The sequence below is a fragment of the Callorhinchus milii genome, unplaced genomic scaffold, assembly GCF_018977255.1.
Source record: "Callorhinchus milii isolate IMCB2004 unplaced genomic scaffold, IMCB_Cmil_1.0 Scaffold7, whole genome shotgun sequence".
NCBI lineage: Eukaryota > Metazoa > Chordata > Chondrichthyes > Chimaeriformes > Callorhinchidae > Callorhinchus > Callorhinchus milii.
Window position 1 is genome coordinate 26,520,158 of NW_024704748.1, and position 19,387 is coordinate 26,539,544.

Genomic DNA, 19,387 nt, shown 5'->3' on the forward strand with positions numbered 1-19,387 from the left:
GGCTTTTCTCATGTGTCAGACCACAGTGCTGACAATAAAATAATAAATGTCCAGAGTCAAGTGCATTGCTGATACATTCCGCTCAGATCTCCATAGCATTAAGAAACATTCCTCACTATTGTCCATGTCTTTGAAAGAAAAATGCTGCAAGCTTTTATGGCTATTCTTCAACCCTTAACCTATTTGAAAGGATTTGCCTTGGGTTCCTAGTGCAATTTTTCTCTCTCCTGCTGAAAAGTACACATTCTAGAAACTTGAGGTCTGTTTGACAGGAATCCGTGATGCGAGAGTGACTGTACTTGTGAGAAAGGCTTCGTTCAAATTCTACATGGCACGTTTAGTCCCTTTAATGCCAACCGCAGTGACCTCGGATACTTTGCCCTGGAGTTGCAGAGAGTGGACAAAAAAAAGCAATGCTTGTAACCCAGGAAGCATGTTCAATTCTTGATGTGGAGCCCTGGAGCTCAGTGGTTAGAGCACTCGCCTCGCAAGTGAGAGGACCTGGGTTCAACTCCCGGGCGGGGCGAAACATTGGGCAAGTTTCCTTACTCCACACACTTCTGTATAACCAGCAGTAAGTAGGAACCCGGTTGTTAGTTGATTGGCGGATTGCTTTTCCACCCGTTATAATCCCTTAAAAAATAATAATTTGGTCACTCAATCCACGACTGTTTGTGGGACACTGCTGTGCGCATTTGGCTGTCGCGTTTCGCTCACAAAACGTACAGTCAATTCCCTTTACCGTATATTCTGTGAAGCGCTTTGAGACGTCTCGAAGACGTGTGATCAGGCTCTATATAAATGCAAGGATCGTTACTATTATTTTTGTAAACCCAGCACCACTGCTGAGCCACAGCATAACTAATGTAAACTGGAATATAACAAATTCACGGTTTTAATTTAATAAGCATGGGAAAACTGAAAAATGTCTCTTGGTGGAATGATAAGTTGCATTGAGCAACGGGCCTTTCCCATTTAACGGTGACATTCTTCAAATTATACCCTCTACTGTGTAAGGTGTGTGGGTGGATGAGTGGGCGGGGGGTGAGGGTAGGGGGGTAAGAATACCCGGCAACTGACTGATAGAGCCAATTTATTTATGTTTGTTTCATAAACTTAGACAAACTCTTCAAAGCCTTCTCATTCAGAGGCACGTTGGTGTAAATATAACTCAGCGAGAGGCCACAAATATATATTTATTCAAAATGTGAACGGAAAAGTTAATATTTATTTTGCAACAAGCTCGCGTCCTCTCTCTTTCTGTTCTCCAATTGCTCGCGTGATTCTACAACATGGGTTGTCCTGAAATATCTTTGCAAATATTCTTTTTGTGTGTTTTTGCTACTCTTTTTTTTTAACGTATTAAAATAAATCCAGTGTTTCAAAAAAAAATGTTACATCTCTCCGGGGGTCAGACTGTGTCAAAGAGGCGAACAGTTTTCCATTTATTTAGCTTTTGTAAAGTAAATAAATATTTACTGGGGACATTGAATAGATGGATTTAGTGATCAAACCTAATTCTACTGGCCCGAGAACCAAAGACGTTTTCTGTCCAAACAGAAATAGTTTTATTTGAACACTCTGCGGAATGAATGGTTTTGTTTTTTTGCAGTTCGTCGAAGTTTCTTTCGCAAAGTTACGGCGACGTTGCGAAAGAAATTTATTTTACTACATTAGAAAGTGGTGGGGGCGGCGGGGGGTGGGGTGGGGGAGGAAAGGAGGTGATCGTACGACAGCAACAGAACATTTCTAAGTTGGGTAGAAATGAAGAATAGTGTTCCGACTGTGCCAGTTTACCCTCTCGCTTTCGTTCAGCCTGTAACTTTACGGACAGAAATGTTCTGCTTGAAATGATCCAAAAAACACACGCTTCAGATGGTTCATGTTACACAGGGCTAAATTCTTTCCATATTTTTAAACGCAGGCCATCTCCCAGTTGTTAACATCAGAACCTCCAGCTTTCTCCCTCCCCTTCATTTCTCTCCCCCTTTCCTTAAATTCTACCCCTAATTCAGCCCCATCACTGTTCCACTACTCCCCGAAATTCTGGAGCCCTCTGCAATAACCCCTTGTTAAAAAAAATAATGATTTGGTGACTCAATCCACGACTGTTTGTGGGACGCTGCTGTGCGCAATTGGCTGCCGAGTTTCACCCACAAAGTACACAGTCAATTCACTTTACAGTATGTCCTGTGAAGCGCTTTGAGACATCTCGAAGACGTCTCGAAGACGAAGGATTATATTATTATTATCGTGAATTTGAGCTCATAGTCTCGGCTGCTTCAGTTTCTCCTGATGTCCTGGGTCACAAACCAACGGATAAAATTGGTCATCGCTCCTTGGGCTGTTTTGGGGATATTGCTGGGTGCGAATTGCCTTCCCTACAAAATGCACAGTGACTGCGCTTTACAGTAAATCCCGTGAAGCACTTTGAACCGTCCTCCCAAAAGTGAAAAGGGGCTTCTAATATCAAACATAAGGGTTATCTTTATCGGTTCATCCTCTGATTTCTGTTCTTCCTCATGTTATCCTGTGGCCCTGTGTACACTTGCAATAAATTTTCTTCAGACGGGGAAGGGAGCAGGCTACTTTGCCACAGTTTATAATGTCAATGTTGCCCGGCAGATCAGACGCCCATTGAAGTGGTTCCCTTTGAAGTAAACATCTCAGTGAGAAGCAACAAAATGCATCAAACATGTTTGGTAAGCAGGTTAGAGTGTAAGTCTCCACAGGACCTCCACTCACAATCATTGAGGTGTGAACTGTAGTTCAACTGCTTTGCACCATCCGAAGACGCCTGCTTTGCTCCTGGGCTGATGACGCCTGAGCTGCCACGTCCTCAGCTGATCTCGCCGACCGGCGTCGGAGCCGGAGAATTTACACCGGACCGTTTCAAACAGGAAACCCGTTCCTCGCTCTGGAAACATCTACACGCTGCATCCGGGGATAGATTCCGATTCCTTCCCCTCCCCGCTCAGTGTCAGCCCGGCTCAGTCTGTAGCGCTGACAGCTTCGAGTCAGAAGATTGCGGGTTCGAGCCCCACGTCGGGAATTGGAACTCGTGTAGTCTATGCTGCCGCTCTGATGGAGCGCTGTTGGTGGGGTGGGGCGGGGGGGGTGGTTTGCGTTGTCGGAGGTGCCGTCCTTCGGGTAAGACAAATTAAAGCCCCGTCTGGATGTTAAAGATCCCGCAGCAGTATTCGAAAAGGACAAGGAGTTTGTCCTGGTGTCCTGGCCATCAACCCCTCGGATAAAACTGGTTCACTCGCTCCACGGCAGTTTGTGGGACTGTGCGCAAATTAGCGACTGTGTTCATCTGGAAAACGCAGTCTCTAGAATCCACAGTGAATTCTGTGAAGAGCTCAGAGACGTTCTCCTGTCGTGAAAGGCACTGTATTAATTGCAAGGATTAGTATTTATCATTATCCAGCCCCCTTGGTTAAGAGCCCACCTCTGCAGTATACCTACCAGTTTGCCCCAATTTCTGGTGTGATCGTGCGTGCTTTTAAACTAATTCATAAACACTCTAGCTTGGCCCCACGATGTTAAGTGCTGTTTCACACATTTTAATTTTCGCACATATTAAATAGCGCTGCGGTGTGGAAATTACCAATCACACTCGCTGGGTATAATTAACTCCGCTCTTTGTAAGTGAGGGAAAACGTGACTTCCAATAGGTTCCATCAGGGCATTTTTATTTATGCCCTACCCTACCCCACCCCCACTGTATTACTTATTTCCGCCCTCGTAAGATTTACATCTTCTTAGGATTTCAGAGTACCCCGGCCTCCTGTTCTCCCCCCCTCTTCCCCTTCGCTCCACCATCGGTGGCCGTGCCTTCAGCCACTACGGCCCCGAAACTCTGGAACTCTCTCCCTCAATCCCTCTGCCTCACCCCCTCCCTCCCCACCTTCAAATCCCGCCCAAAGATCTTCCTTTTTGACCGTGCTTACAGTCACCTACCCCCTCCCTCTCCCCCTTGGCTCGGGGTCAGACTCTGCCACTGTCAAGCGCCCGGGGACACTACCCCACGTGAAGGGCGCTGTGTAAATGCAAATTGTTGTTAAATAGTCTTAATTTTCGAGCTGGTTTTCTCTGCAGGACAACAGCAAACCAGCGTCAAAGTTGAGAATGAATTCAACAATTTTCTAAATTCTGCTTGCTCTGAAATGTTTTTTTCGGAAAACAAAGCGATAACAATACTTGCGTTTGATAGAGCGTCTTTCACATTCTATTGTATTCACAGGAGTTCACTGTAAAGTCTAGTGACTGTGTACAGGTTGTAGGCGAATGTGGAGGCCAATTTTGCACTCAACAATGTCTTACCAACAGCCATGAAGTGAGTGATCAATTCTAATTGGGGGATTGATGTAAATGTGAACCCAGGTACAATTTCTCCCCTAATATTTTATAATATAATCCCTTGCTTTTAATAACGGCACCTTATCGCATCGTCAAAACACCTCAAGCAAATGCACTGTAAAGTGTAGTGATTGTGTCCGTAGGTCAATGTGGCAGACGGGCAACTTGAGCACAGCAACTTGTCAGCAAGAGCCAAGATTTTCACGCCCAAGTGGCAAGAAAGAGACCTGTTCCTGGGCCTCTGTTGAAACGGGTTTTGAGCTGTGAGAGTATCATAAAATAACTCACCCTTCAAATGTCCCTTTCCTCCTTCCCTCAGGAGAAATCTCTTGTGAGAGCTCAGTGACTCTCCCACACTGTAGGTTAGGACGCTTCATGGCATTCAACATTGTCTTTCTAAAGAACAGCACTGTTGTTCGTAATACATAATGAAGGAGTCCTGTAGTTTAGTGATTAGAGCACTCGCCTCACAAGGATCTGGGTACAATTCCCGGGCAGGTTGAAACCTTGGGCAGGTTTCCTTACCCCGCACGCCTTTGTTTACCTAGCAACGACAACGACAAGATTACATTTGGATAGCGCCTTTCACATCCCAAGGCGCTGGCAGTAAGTAGGAACCCGGGTGTTAGTCGATCGGCTGATCGCTTTTCTGGGGGTAGTAACCCCTTCAAAAAAAAGTGTGGTCACTCAATCCACGGCTGTTTGTGGGACACTGCTGTGCGCAATCCGCTGCCGCGTTTCACCCACAAAACATACAGTCAATTCACTTTACAGTATATTCTGTGAAGCGCTTTGAGATGTCTTGAAGACGTGATGAGGTGCTGTATCAAATGCCAGGATTACTATTAAGATGGGTTCTTCTGCTGCACATACAGCACAGGAGTGTAAGGGTTAATGCCCTAAAGAATGACGCTTATATAACAATTCAAGAATGTTAATTTCCTTTTGTGTTTCGCTCTCCGTAACCAAGGAAGAGTCGGGGAGGGGGAGGGGGTGTAACATTTTAAAAGTTTAATTTCGCTCATATATTCCAGACGATTTTTTTCCCCCCCCCCATTTTCATTCCCTCTGACTATCGTGTTTCCAATAACATACACCGTGGCCTGTTGTGAATATTGTCAGAGAGGTCAGGGTCTGCGTTAAACCCAAATCCTTCTTTGTTTGTACTTGTCCTTTCTGTTGGTGCTGTGTTATTTTAGACCAGGCACTAATCTTGAATGACAAGTCTGGGGTGAGTGAAACAGTGTTCCAAGGGTGTGCTCGGAGGCTGCGTTCCTTCTGTGTTTTACACTGGATTTGCCGAGTGCCTTAAGCCTGCGGTTTAGTTAAGGTGCCTAAAACGTGTGGCTCAGGTACCTTCAGTGGCCGCGGCAACAAGTTGAACCGAAGTCACAATTTTCTTTCGAGTCTGCCCCGAATCAAAGTAAAAGGAACTTTTTGCTTTCATCTTGAAATCAAACGGAACTTTTTTTTTTGTGTTTGCGTTTGTAAAATTGCGATCGCAAGTTATTTTTTCCCCCCAAAAAAACGTGGTCACTTCAATCCACGGCCGTTTGTGGGACGCTGCTGCGCGCAATTGGCTGCCTCGTTTCTCCCCACAAATACCCGGTCAGTCCACTCACTTGACAGTATATTCTTGTGAAGCGCTTTGAGACGTCTCGAAGACGGGATAAGGAGCTGTATTACAGTAAAATGCAAGGATTATTATTATCGTTCAAGAAAAACATCGGGTGTGCGAATGTGATTGGAATTTAAGAAGAATCTTGAAGGATGTTGTCGGCGTTTTGCAAATGTTTCACTGCAAGAAGGTTTTCTGCGTGCGTTCCCTGAGAATTTTGAGTGTATTGAGCGTATCCCAGCACAAGCGAAGCCTGGTGGGTTACAAATGATTCTCAGTGCTATTGCCAGTCACGTTGCTGTAGCCCAAACAACTTAACCAGTGACTGAGAAATGGCTCCAAATCTAACATTAATGCAGAGGGACCAGTAGAGAGAGAGAGAGAGAGAGAGGGAACTTTTTATAGCAGATCAAAACACGATAAAACTTTGCATGGACTTGGCATGGGTTAGGAAGCAAGTTTTTGTTTTCTGGCTCCAAAGGGGGGAGAAGGTGGGAGGGATTGATGGTGATCGAATCCAGCCCACACTACTGAGTTTCTTTTGTGTGTGTATGTGCGTACGTTAAGAATCTACTGATGGTAAATTAGCACACTTGGCAATATTGTGGAGTCCTGCAGCTCAGCGGTTAGAGCACTCGCCTCGCAAGCGAGAGGACCTGGGTTTGATTCCCGGGGCAGGGCGCAATGTTGGGCAAGTTTCCTGACTTCACGCACCTCTGTTTACCCCACAGTGAGTAGGAACCCGGTTGTTAGTTGATTGGCGGATCTCTTTTCCAGGGGTAATAACCACTTGAAGAAAAATAAAATGATGAATAAATAGCGATAATAATTTGGTCACTCAACCTGCGACTGTTTACGGTATATTCTGAAGCGCTTTGAGGCGTCCCAAAGGCGTGATACGACGCTATATTAAATGCAAGAATTATTATTATTATTATTATAATATTTCACTTTGTGAAACCAGGAAGGGTGGTGGAAGCAAGAATTCCGTAGTCACTTTATTTTAAATGCTGTGATGGGAGGACAGTAGGGTATTTGTTGGGAGAGTCGGTGTCCTGAAGCGATGAATTCAAAATGGGCCAAAGGGTCTTTTTCGTCCTGACCTCTCTTGTGAAGCGATCTTGTGAGATGTCACTTATTTCACTCCACCATGTGAAAATCAGTTTGGAAAGTCGCAACCTGTTTCCTAAATGAGCGTGGGTTCCCGGTACAATCCTGCTCTTTATTAAGCACCACAGGAGATCGTCTATGCATTGAGAATCTTGCTTCGGAGAGGTCACAGGGTGGCTGGTATGAGACAAGTTGAAAGGTCACACACATACACGGGGTGTGGGGGGGGGGGGAGAAGGGGGAAAAGACAAAAGGGGAGCGTTCTCTTCTGAGGCTGAAATTCTGGGGATTGACTGGATCTGGGAGGAGCATCTCTCTTCCCTTTATAAGTCCGCGCTGTGGCTGTTTCGACTGAAATCAGACAGAGTGCAAATCTAACTCAGTGAAGACCTTCCCGCAACTCCACCTCTGACGTACGTAACTCGCCCGACCTCAGATTCCACCTCTTGGCTTCTGGCTGGAAAATTGGCGGTGCCGATTAGTGTAGAACTAACTTCTACGCACAGTGACTTTCCGAATATTCCTGCCCTTCGAGATGCTCAGTCACTCCGCTGTACAGCTTAACCTGGGAAGCATTTTGAGACCTTCCTCCTGACGTGAAAGTGACCGTAACAAATGTAAGGATAAAATAAAATGATGCCAAAAGCACGTGGTACTATCTGACTCGATATTTACAGTGTTGGCAAATGGTCAAATGGACCCCAAAAAGGGGTATCCTCCCTCTCTCCCTCCCCTCCCCACCCCCCCACTTCCCCATAAGTTTTCCACGAGGCACTTTGGTGGTGCTCTGGTAATTGTAGCTTCCAGCTTCAGCTAAGAAGCTCATGTCAGATCCAAACCTCCCCCAGTGCCGTGTGGCTCAGTCTTCTCCGAGCAGGTTCCAGTTCTATTGTAATAATAATCCTTGCATTTGACACGGCGCCTCATCACGTCATTGAGACGTCTCAAAGAGCTTCACAAAATATACTGTAAAGTGACTTGACTGTGTATTTTGCGGACGAGTTATTTTTTTTGAAAGGACTATTAGCCCCAGAAAGCGATCCGCCAATCGACTAACGGCCAGGGTCCTACTTACTGCTCGGTAAGCAGAGGAAACAGTTCTATATCGGGCACATCTGATACCAGCAAGGAATCAAACAAGTGCTCTCGCCCTGGTCCCCAGCCCTTTGTGATGTGCAAACTCTTCCCCTCGTTTCATTTGTGGGGCACAAATCTAAAACCCCGAAAAAGAAAAAGAGAGAAGCTGTTGTTTAATCGAATCAGGGTTTTTAATTGTTTGGGGCGGCGGGGGGGTGGGGGGGGGGAGGGGATAGATGAAGTAGAATGGAGAGGTGGGGGTGTTGGGGGGTGCGGGAGGGGGAGGCGGGGTAGCGGGGGGAAGCTTTGGTCCCTTTAATAGATATTTCAGTGTGCTCAGCACTCAGCTCTTCACTAACACTCCCATAGGGGGTTATAATAATGATGGTGACACATGAGCTTATTTGACAGCTGTCAGCGTTGTCTGTGTGAGCCACAGATCTCTGGTGCGGGGGGAACACAGTGTTGTTGTGCTGTACTCGAGCACCACCCAATGGTCACTGCCATCACCACGGGCCGGGCCGGTCTGGCAAAGCACCTCCCCGTTTTAATCCGCGGCATGCGAAGCCCTTCACGTTCCGCTTACAAAGCGACGGTGGGGAATAGATTCTAAATAATGATTATTATTGTTCCGTGAGGGGTGGGCGGGGGGGGAGGGCGCTGGCAGTCACGTGCGAGAGTAAAATCCAAGTGCGTGTCCAAAAGAAGTGTCTTATTGCCTGGTTTGCGGTCTTCTTTGAGTTGTGAACTCTTTGAGCTACTGTCGCGTTCTCAGTTGACGGCAGTAATTTCCCCCCTGGAACAGGCTGCGTGTGCCCTATGCTGCGTCGCTCGGTGCTTTGAGAAGCAAATTAATTTCAAATGTTTTCACTGTTCGGCAACGAAAGGAAATCTTTTCGGATAAGTTGGCAGCGACATAATGGAACCGATGTCTCATTTGTTAGTCTGTGCAGTGTGTATCTGAGCCGGCCTTGTGTGCTATATATATATATATAACATGACACACCTCCTTGTGGAAGGCAACAAATGGAAGGAATACTGGCTCTTTTATACCCACAGCCAACCCATCCCGAGACGAACATCTTTTATCCATTACTGAGTGGAAATAAAAATAAAACAAAAACAATTCGGATGAATTTTTATCACTGAGAAAATGCTGAAGCTTTTAATAAACGAGTAGCTCAATCCACAATGTGGCCAAGTATAATGGGATGAATAAATGTCTGGTTCGCTGTTGGAGATGGGGGCGAGGGGTGGGTGGGGGGGAAACAGAGAACGACACACAGATACTTGGACGAAATAGAAAAGATTTAGATTAGATTTGAGGCGGTGGCGAGGAGGATAGGAATAGCATTTCTTAGACAAGGTTTTGTGGTCCAGGGTTGTCTGGTGCTGTTAGGTGGAGAGGAATGGGGGTTGCGGAGGGAGGGAGAGAGAGGTGGGGAGAAGGAAAGGGAGGGAGAGATCTGAAACTTGTGGAAAAGTTTTTCAAAGTTATTGACTCAGCGCAGATTCATGGAAGAAAAACTTCTTTAGAATTTGAGAACCTATTTTGGGACCCGGATGTTATTATTTACAAAATCCACTTAAATCTTCATTATATTTCAGTGGCATTTGCCCTCCGCTTCCCTCTGATATCCCCCCCCACTTACCACATTTGACAGAAGCACTATTTCGTTCCCTCTCCTCCCCCAAACAGACAGGCAGTAATTACAAAGACAAATTTCCTGTCTGACAATTCAAGTGTTTGCAAGACCCTTAAAACGAAGCAGAAAGTTTTTTTTGTGTGTGTGTGTGTGTGTGCGTGCAGGGTGGGTGGGTGTGTCTTATTGAGTGAGTATATTTCAAAAGAAATCCATCTATAATAATACAATAATCCTTGCATTTTATGCAGCGCCTTATTATGTCATTGAGACATCTCAACGCAGAATATATTGTAATGTGCAGTGACTATCTATAAAATCTTTTGGTAATATTTGATTTGCTCTTTAATGAAAGATTCAAATTTTAAAGATTAAAATGTGGCTGTTCAATAAAGCCATCCAAAACAAGAGGTGATTTTTTTGTATTGGCTTCTTGTGTCGAATGTCTTGCAATGACCTTTTTCTTATGGTTTGGATAATAATAATAATAATGATAATAATCCTTAACTTTGATAGTTAAGGCACTATATGAAATTCAAGGATGATTATTATTATTAGTTTATTTTATTGTTGATCTAACCAGTATGAAACGCTAACCCACAGGAATTCAACATGATGTAGAAGAGAAGGTTGAGGTGATATGATTACGGCCTTTAAGATTCTGAAGGGAATAGATAATGTAAACCAGGATAAGCTGTTTTATCTTGGACTGAACAGTAGAACAAGAGGACACGGCCTGTGATTGAAGGGGGTAAATTCAGGACAAACTGCGGGAACACTGCTTCAGTGAGCGAGCAGTAAACTTATGAAACGGCCTCCCTGGGGAGACAGACAGACGGTGGAAACAGAAAGTGTCGTTTGTTTCAAGAACAAATGAGATAGATTTCTGCTCAAAAATAATATCTGGGGATAGACACGGTATATAGTTTGGGGACATGACATGTCAAGCGACTTCCAGGATGGTGGAGGGTGAACTGGATGGACCTCGGTCTTCTTTTGCCAGCAAATTCTTATGTTCTTATGACTTAAACCTGGAGCAGAGATCACTGCAAGACATGATCGGTTACTGAGAGGATTCCCAGCTGTTTATTAAGGAAGCTCATTAAAAATGTCACAATCCAGAACTCATTGATTTTTTTTTTGCTGGATTTAATTTCTTTGCCGAAGTGAAATTCTCGTTTGAACTTCTTGGCACCGATGGTTAGAAGGAATTTCCACCCCAGCGCTGTTTTTACTTGAGTGGTGGAGTGACGGATCTTCTGGCATGTAGTGCTACATTATTCTCCAAACACAATAGCTCTCGGAGAAGCTGTTTATTAATGACACAGATCTCTTTGTTGCTTTCCCGTGAAAGTTTTGGAATATTGAGACGTACAAAATGCAACCGAATGAATTGAATGTTAATTACCCCGTCACGTGTCACATTATCGGCTCCACATCACGTCTTCGAGACGTCTCAAAGTGCTTCACAGGAATATACTGTAAAGTGAATTGACTGCATATTTTGTGGGCGAAACACGGCAGATAATTCCACACAGCAGTGTCCCGCAAACAGTCGTGGATTGAGTGACCAAATTATTATTGTTTTTTTTTGAAGGGATTATTATCCCTGGAAAAGTGATTCGCCAATCATCAACTAACAACCAGACTTCTACAGGTAAAATATTACACGAGGTTCCTGGAAAGGCCCCATCCTGTTCTCCGCACTTTGCAAGCAGTAGTTATCACGTTGCACTCAGCCATCGCATGGTAATGATGTCCAGCTCTGGTTCACTACCCGACTGTTTCCGTGTGGCAGCAGCTGAGCAGATTTCATTACTTTGGTGATTTGCTCGAATTAAATTTATACCCACCTATTCAGCTCTCACACAAGCCAGTTAAACATTTCAAGGACTGTTTGAGATCCGTTTCATACCAGTTAAATAAGTATCTTTAGGCACGTTTTCTATTGTGGGCATTAATCTCCTATGATCGCCAAGCTGGCTAGATACCTGTAGTTGCTGAGCGGGTTCTAAGCTTAGTCCCAGACCAGCTTTCGTAACCTCTCCACACAGCTGGCTATCAGGAGACTAGAGACTGCCAAACAATGAGATGCGCTTTACTTGTTCCAGTGCCATTTGGTATAAATTGTTTTAAACTCAACTCGCGAGCTTCTATACTAACAAGAACAAATGTGTTGCTTTCTTTGCTCGCCAGTCAGGTTATTAACTCATCAAATCTGGTCGGCAGCCATTTTTGAACCCAAAGCCATTTAATCTTCGGTGAGGCTGAATATTCTCTGTTGTGCAATTATGATTCTATTCTTCTCCTCTCCTCCCCAACCCTAACACCCCAGAGCAATCCCTTTCTCCTGAACAAACGTTACATCATTGACAGTTCTGGTAAATCTCCAGTCTTCGTGAAAACATGAATTGTACGTCATTGCTGGAACGCAATTTACTTCCTTCTCCAGAGATATCAATGTGATGCATTTCAGAACATCCTTAACATGTGCATATCAGGTAGAACTCATGGAAAAGGTACATCATTTAAAGTGTGAGATTATCCCAAATATGGTAGTTAATTGTCTCTAAAATTAAGCAAAAATTGGTCATTCATTTCATTGCTGTGCCCAAATTGGCTGCCGGATTTGCCTACAAAATAAACAGTCACTACTCTTTAACATCTTGTGAAGCACTGTGAAACATTCTCCTGAACACAAAGGCGCTATATGAAATGCAAGCATTATTATTACTTATCAGTAATACGATTGGGAGTGATTGGATGAGGCAATAGTTAAATTAAATGGCCTTTTTAATCTGGGACCTGAGTTCCCACAAACTTCCCGTCAAACCTTGGCCATAGCCATCCTGTGCTGAATACTCTCTGGAGTTGGGTACACGGGAGAGAGAGTGCACATTCCATTCCAAACACGGACATTTCTATATGCAAATAACATGCGTGGAATTCTGTTTAGTCTGGATACTCTTAAGCATGGTGATGGATTTCCACATGTGTCAGACACCCAGCTGCTGACCCCCAAAATCCTGAGTGAAAATTCAGCCCAAACTGATGACCTGAAAGTCTTGTCTATAAATGTACAAGGATCCCAGTTGAGTACATGTAAGGCAGTTTTCAGTAGGATCCTTGCATTCCCTTATTGAGAATAGATGATAATTTACAGCGACTAGATAGGATTTGAAACACAAGCTCGCTCACAAGGGATTTGTCTTTAGTTAGAAGCTTTGAGACTAGCCAAACCCTGCGTTTCGCGTGGGTTTGGAAGGGTTCTCGACCAAGCAGAACGCTGAGAAAAATTCTCCAATTCCAAAGAGCTCTCCAACTCTATTCAGTACAGTAAGTTGAAATGTTTGGGAGGTTGAATGGGGTCGATGTTGCAGAAGGGAGTGAAAACATTTCTCAGGACCAAGTGAGATCAAACATTTGTCATTTTTGTGCATAAATCATTGGCTTTCTGTCCTGGAGGCACAGTGTGTAAAAACTGCAACAATCTAGACTTGTCTAGAGCCTTTTGGATCAGGAAGGATACCTCGAAGAGCTTCACACAGCTGACTGGGAACCTGAGAGAGCACTGCCCTGGGCTGGGGCAAGAGTTTTTACGGTCTGGAACGCTCTGCCTGAAAGGCTGGCGGAAACAGATTCAATAACAACTTTCAAAAGGGAATTGGATAGGGACTTGAAAAGGAAAAATGTGCAGTGCTATGGGGAAAGAGCGGGGGAGTGGGACTGATTGGGCAGTTCTTCCAAAGAGCCGGCACAGGCACGATGGGCCGAATGGCCTCCTTCTGTGCTATAATATTCTAACAATGGCCGACCTAACTGACTTGCTCTGGGTGTCTAGTGCTTTGTGTTCTCTTTCGGCTACTGAGAAGTAAAGGTTTTGTCCCGAACAGGGTTACAGAGCAAGAATATTCTGCTTGTTGGAATGACATGACATGGGGTGTTAAATATGTAAGGAAAGCAGCACAGAACAACCATAATTATCAGTTTAATAATGTTACCTTATTTGTCGATGGCCTAATCCCTACACTGTGTCTGGTAGATTTGAGATGAGATGGATGCTTTTAATCGGCTCGGTAATCTGCCAAACAATAAAGTCATTTAATACCCGTATACTGTATTAATGTTTTATGTTGTAAATTTTCCTATCTAGCATAAATAATTGCAAGTGTTTTCCTAAGACTGCTAAAGCCTATTAACTGGATGTCTCTGATGGAAATGAAATTGTCCCATTTATCAAATCGCCTTATTAAGCAGATCCTGTCCCTGCTGATTTTTAAATACATTGGGAATCAATTGAGAGCTGAACAAACCTGTTCTCTGAAGGAATGTCCCTATTAACCATGTCCCCACTGGCTGGCGCCAACTGTAATTGAACAGCATTTCATGGAGAATTCAAGCAATATTAGACCTGTTCGTTTATCAGCCTATTGCACATTGGAATTTGAATATCTATTACCGTATTGAAAGCATCTGCTGAAATTCAAAGTTTCTTGTTTACCAAGGCTAATGTGCATTAGAGCAATATTGTAAAACATTTTAAATGCTGCGTGCATTTTGAAATAGATCTGGCATTTTGGGGGGGAACTTGACATTTTTATTTTTGCCCCGAGTAGATCAATCATGATTGTCTTTTAATTAGATTTTTATTTTTAAAAAATCCCTCCATTGACTGACTTGTCTATTTGTAAACATAAATAGCCATCGTGTATATTTTATATACTTATATCTAAAATATACATAATATAGTGTCAACTGTACTTCCTTCCACATGTGCGCCTCCCATTGAAACTTATTTGAATTGCACGATGAGTCTGAGAATGTATCTCGTGCTGAGAGACAAAGTTCTGCATATGTATTATATCCCACGTTGGTCAAAGGTTATGGAAGCCAAGTACACTATTGGATGTCAATGGTCAGTGATATTTGAGTAAGTCAACAGGGGATCTGCACCTAAGCCAAAATCATTGCCGTTGAGAATCAATACATTCTTAAAAAAATAATACAGCTTACGATTTGTAAAGAGTAGCGCAGTATTGATGAAACGGGAGGGAGAACTTGCAACAGGAGGAGAGGAGCCAAAGTTGAGAGAGAGAGAGAGAGAGAGGGGGGGTGGGGGGGGGCGCTCACGTATTGATTGATCAGTGTTTCTTATACATAGTCCAGTAGTGAGAGAGGGATCCTAGAAGCACCGAGGAGATAGGGGAGCAGTTGGGCTTTGAGAGTTGTCGAAGATAAAAAAATAAAATAAGCTTTTGGCATGAAAGAGGGAACTGAGCTTCTTGAAGGCAGCTTTAGCAAGTAGGGAATGTGAGCAGTGTACTTCAGATCAGAGGTGGTGGGGAGGCCAAGCATATCAATAGAGGAAGAAGGAATAAGAATGGAGCCATTAAAAGCGAGAGGCTGTGTATAACTGGTGGTTAGACTTGTGAGAGATATGAAGGAACTGTGTGTTTTTGAAGAAGGCAATTGTTCCCCATCAAAGGACACAGAGCAGATCAAGGTTCAGTGAATCAGCCATTATACTGTAAGAGCGGTGGAGGTTATGTGCTCTGAGCCTGTGCAATCTGAAAGATTTAGGTGCATATAAGAGTCCAGTCTTTAGCAAAAGCAGTGAATTTAGCAATGAGCGGAGGAGTAACAAGGTGGGGAGAAGTGCAGAGCTCGGGAACACGAGTTGGTGGCAAAAGGATGTATTGTCAACAACAGCAAAGTGGAGCAAATCGAGGGGAAGCTGGAGCAGATCGTAAAATAGTAAGCCCTAATAAACAGGTCACCTTTCCATTCCTTACAGCACCTTATCGTGTCAAAAGTATTTCAGAGTTTTTTCAGGTAGGTGTAGTGACTGACCAGGGTGAATGCGGCAATCAACTCGCCCACAGCAATGTCCACAATGAGCCATAAACTCCTGGACCAAATAAGTACAATGAACTGTATAAAATAGATCGATGCTTAATGTCGACAGTGGTGATCCTGCACAACAGATGGTCAGGACATTGAGAGAAACTCCCTTCTCCCCCAGTTAATGTGGTAGTAAACGGTACAGATAAATAATAATAATAATCCTTGCATTTGATACAGCGCCTTATCACGTCTTCGAGACGTCTCAAAGCGCTTCACAGGATACACTGTAAAGTGAATTGACTATATATTTTGAGGCCAAAAGTGGCAGCCAATTGCGCACAGCATCGTCCCACAAACGGTCATGGATTGAGTGACCATATTATTAATTTAACTTTTGAAGGGATTATTACCCCCGGAAAATAAATCCATCAATTGACTAACAACCGGGTTCATACTTACCAGGTAAACACAGGCGTGTGTGGAGCAAGGAAACTTGTCCAACATTTTGCCCTGCCCGGGAATCAAACCCAGGTCCACTCGCTTACGAGGTGAGGGCTCTAACCACTGAGCTACAGGACAAATAAATATATTAAAGTAGAGTAACCATGAATTTAATTCATCTAGGAAAAACGTTGAGAGTTTATGCGACAGCAATAGCCTTGCTTGGTTTATTTAGATTGAGTATAGTTCACAGCAGGAAGATCTGGGAAGCGCTATTATCTGACAGAATGCGCACTCCTGAAGGACTGGAAGTAGGACTTCTCCTTTGTTCTCTTTTTAAATAAAAGTCCAGGCAACAAAGGCGCCTCAGAAGTTTTTATTTTGTTTTGTTTCACATGTCTTGTCAAAATGCATTTGATTGTTGCATGTCAGTTTATCTGCTGTGTTAGAAAAGGAAAACGATTTGAGAGTTGAGACTTTGTTGAAAAAAGAAATACACTGAAGGGAATTAGATTTTCGTGGGGTTGCAGGAGAAGGAAAGATTGATGATTTTTTGGTGATGGAGGAATGTTGGCCGGGCCACGAGTTGAATGCCTCACTCTCATGCTCATTCGCTCTTCAAAATGTTGACGTGAGATCTCTAGCATCATCCTGAACAGCCAATGTAAAAAAAATCATGATTTGGTTACTCAATCCACGACTGTTTGTGGGACGCTGCTGTGCGCAATTGGCTGCCGTGTTTGGCCCACAAAATACACAGTCAATTCACTTTGCAGTTTATTCTGTGAAGAGCTTTGAGACGTCTCGAAAACGTGATAAGGCACTATATCAAATCCAAGGATTATTATTATTGTCCACTGTCTGGCATAATGACAAATGTGCACAGTTCCAACCAGGCTAAAGTTTTGCATTTGATCTATCGTTTTTCACGTTTTTCAAAGTGCTTCACATGATTTACCGAGAAGCGTAGTGACTGTGTGTATTGTCGGCAAAGGCAACAGCCAATTTGCGTGTAACAGTGTCCCCTGGACGTCTCAACAAGTGAATGACCGATTTTATCTGGAGGGATTGTTGGCCAGAACATCGAGAGAAGTTCCCTTCTGTTTTCAAGTAGTACCAAGGCATCTTTAATGGCCACCTGAACAGGCACAGACGGGACCTTGGCTTAACGTTTCATCTGAAGGACTGTCACTGCGATAATGTAGTGTTCCCCCAGCACCGGATTGAAACATTAACCCGACGTGGGTCTTGAACTTACAACCATCTGGCTCCGAGGCAAGAGTGCTACCAACTGAGCCAGCTTGACGCATCTTAATTGATTAGTCGAGGTTTCCAGCGATTGAAATCAATATCTACTCAAATCACAATACAATACCGTTGACTGGGCAGGCTCTTGCCAAACCTGTCACAACTGCTAATTTATTGGTGCAAATAACATGGATTTAATCGTTGCATAGCCACACACTGACCAACAAGCTAAGGGATTGGCAGGACGATTTAGGGGAACACTGAAAAAATAATTCAAGTGGCAGAAAATTTGTGAAAGCACGATTTATGGAAATTTTATAGGCAACTCTTATCCCTCCAAACATTAGCCTATAAGAAACACATGGTCTAACTTTGTCCAACAGGAAAATAAGGATCACTTTGCCACAGGCTTTCCATGTCTTGTACATTAGTGTTAAAACAGTCAGAATAACGGCTTTAAACCTTTAACAAAGAGGCACATATTTCTACCACATTACTACTTGTTTTGAATGGTGGTTTCATTTGGATTGCGAGTTCATGTCAGTTGGAACTTCTAATACCACCATAAACTTTGCCGGTTTGTAGTCTGGAGCAGAGAAACATTACACACCTCTGTTTACCTAGCAGTTGTCAGTCGATTGGCGCATCGCTTTTCCGGGGGTAATAATCCCTTGTGCTTCCAGCACAAACCTTGCTTGTTTTATGGCAATTGTGTAAGATGGACCTCAGTGAGTTATCATACCGTGATGTTGATTATTCTGTTGGGAAAGGCTCAGCAACAACCCCCAAACAGTGGGTGAGACAATGACTGATCTGCTTGGGTCTTATCAGATGCTAGCATGTTTATGCTATACGCTAGTTAATGTCTTCCAAGTGGTTTAAGTCCTGTGTGAGATTGTGGAGCGTATCGCCAGAAAAAACAAGGGAAGTGCTGCCAGGAAATACTTTCAGGCTGTGAGGAGAGGTAAGAGTTATTAGCTAATACAATAAATCTATGTTAAGGCTTACAATGCTCTGATCATTGGCACGATTCCACCGAGCTGGGCCGAAGCTGGCGAACAGCCCTTAACACCATATGCAGTCCATGTGACTAATCCCTTCGAGATCTCGCAAGGGTTCAAAATTCCACCCGTCCTAGATGCGGAAGCTGGTTTTGTTTGGGACGGAGCCAGTTAGAGAATATTAATCAAACCTCTGATGGACCTGTGGCAAGAGTGAGTTTCATGGTTGGCTGCAAGAGCCTAAATAGCAGGGATCCAACACCTAATATGTAAAGTACTGGGTCGAGCTACACAATTTCCGAACTTGACCGGAACGTTGTGACAGTCTCAATTCATGGGGCGGAATGCCTTAACCCACAATGTTGATCCTTAGCGTCTTGCATCTGTTACCCAAAGCCAGACATTTACAGTATATCAAAGCATTGCTGCATACACTGTGAGGGGTGTGAGAGGGGGGATTAGGAGGCAGTGGGGTATAATTTAATTTAATAACTTAGTCCTTCTTCGAGACGTCTCAAAGTGCTTCGCAGAATATACTGTAAAGTGTAGTGTCTGTGGGTTTTGTGGGAGAAACGCGGCAGCTGATTGCACACAACAGCGTCCCACAAACAGTGCTGGATTGAGTGACTGCATTATTTCTTTTTATGCCGTATAAATGCCGACACAGAACAGGGCTGTGCAATCTGTGATATACTGTATAGTGTAGTGACTGTATGTTGCGTTCATGTCGTTTGCAATCTGAACAACATGTTATTGGTAGGACAGTTGGAGAATTTTCTTGGGTTGGATTCCACTCCAAGTCCTAAGTGAAGGCTGGTACCTGGGACTAGCAGCATGGCTGTCGCTTCGCACCGATGTGTGGACAAGGCTTAAAACCACATTGCCGTAGGAGGCAGGATATGTTATAGGCTGGTTAGTACAGCCAAGCAATGGTTCAGCCAAAACATCATCATTCTTTATACGCAACACTCCTAATAGTGCCACTTATTGTGCCGAGAAATGCTGCTAAAGTCCATTTTTTCATGATAAATATACCATAACAA

The 19,387-nt window shown here is 43.8% G+C and overlaps 1 non-coding gene across 1 annotated transcript; it reads right to left on the reverse strand.

The window, feature by feature from the left end:
* Positions 1 to 16,159: 16,159 nt before the first annotated feature.
* On the reverse strand, positions 16,160 to 16,233 carry trnat-cgu. The gene has a single exon. It is a non-coding gene; the product is annotated as a tRNA-Thr (tRNA).
* Between the last annotated feature and the right edge of the window lie 3,154 nt (positions 16,234 to 19,387).